This window comes from Cervus elaphus, chromosome X (assembly GCF_910594005.1).
Source record: "Cervus elaphus chromosome X, mCerEla1.1, whole genome shotgun sequence".
Classification (NCBI taxonomy): domain Eukaryota; kingdom Metazoa; phylum Chordata; class Mammalia; order Artiodactyla; family Cervidae; genus Cervus; species Cervus elaphus.
Genome location: NC_057848.1, coordinates 155669537 through 155671039, shown reverse-complemented (window position 1 = coordinate 155671039; position 1503 = coordinate 155669537). Strand labels below are relative to the sequence as shown.

Below are 1503 nucleotides of genomic sequence, written 5' to 3'. Positions count from 1 at the left end.
TTGCTACCTTTGTGATTATACTGGATCCACCTAGGTAATCCAGAAACTCTCTCTAGTGCAAGAGCATTATCTTCATTCATCACACCTGCAAAATTCCTTTGGCCAGGTAAGGGAAGGGAACGTAGTCCTAGTTCCAGGGATGAGGGCATGGATGTCTTTAGTGGAGTGGCTCTATTCTGCTTATCCCAATGTGCCTGTGTTACTTTAATAAAAATATTTTTTTTTTCTTCAAAAATATGGAACGCTTCATGAATTTGTGTGTCATCCTTGCGCAGGGGCCATGCTAATCTTCTCTGTATCGTTCCAACTTTAGTATATGTGCTGCCGAAGTGAGCACTAAAAATATTTTTTAAAACATGTACTCTTTGACCCAACAATTCTCCTCCTAGAAATTAATGCTAGTGGAAAAGTCATGTGTACAAAAATTTATGTTCACAGACATTATTCATTATGCTGAAAATTATAAAAAATACACTTTCATGATAAAAAGATTTAAGGTACAGCAACAGTAAAGATGTACCAGATGGACAGGGAAGCTTGAAGTGCTGCAGTCCATGGGGTCACGAAGAGTTGGGCATGACTGAGCGACTGAACTGAACTGAACTGAACAGTAAAGAATCCACCTGCAATGCAGTAGACCTGGGTTAGATCCTGTGTCGGGAAAATTCCCAGAAGGGAATGGCTACCCACTCTAGTATTCTTTCCTGGAGAATTCCATGGACTCAGGAGCCTGGTGGGCTCTTTACCAGAACAAAATTTTGAGGAGGGTATAGCAACCCATTCCCGTATTCTTGCCTGAAGAATCCCATGGACAGTGGAGCCTGGCAGGCTACAGTCCATATGGCCACAAAGAGTTTAACACCACTGAAGTGACTTAGCGTGCACACACATATGAAAAGACTACTTTGTAGCAGTTAACTATCATGCTATAGAGCTTTATGATGAATACAAAAAGATGTTGACTGTAGTGAACAGAAAAAAATACAAAATGGCAAGTTCACAACTATTGAGTTTTTAAAAAGTTTGCGTGTATTATGTGTAGAAAAATTTGTTATGTATATATATGTGTGTGTAATATATATATATATATATATGTGTGTGTGAGAGAGTTTATATAGGGAGAGGGAGAGTAGGAAAATTGAATGTGTAAGCATGTGTGTGCATGCACGGTGGGTATATATGTGCCTAAGGCCCACAGGATTGAAACCAAAATGTTAACTCTGGTTACCGCTGAGTGGTGGGAATGCAATTTTAAGTTTTCTCTTTATGTTTCCTCCTACTTTCTAGGATATTTCCCCCCCTCGAGTGTGTATTACTCTTTGTGTGTGTGTGTGTGTGTGTATTATTCTTATAATTGGTAAAAAAGTTATTTTCATTTTGCATAAATAACTTTTTAAAATGAGCATCTGAGGCCTCAGAGGCTAACTATAGCAACAGCTATAGTGACCAACTTCCCTTGTGGCTCAGACGGTAAAGCATCTGCCTACAATGTGGGAGACCCAG

General features: G+C 39.3%; 1 non-coding gene across 1 annotated transcript; it reads right to left on the bottom strand.

Annotated features, from left to right (window-relative positions):
* Positions 1-230: 230 nt before the first annotated feature.
* Positions 231-337, bottom strand: LOC122690949. Its single transcript, XR_006340202.1, has one exon. It is a non-coding gene; the product is annotated as a U6 spliceosomal RNA (small nuclear RNA).
* Between the last annotated feature and the right edge of the window lie 1166 nt (positions 338-1503).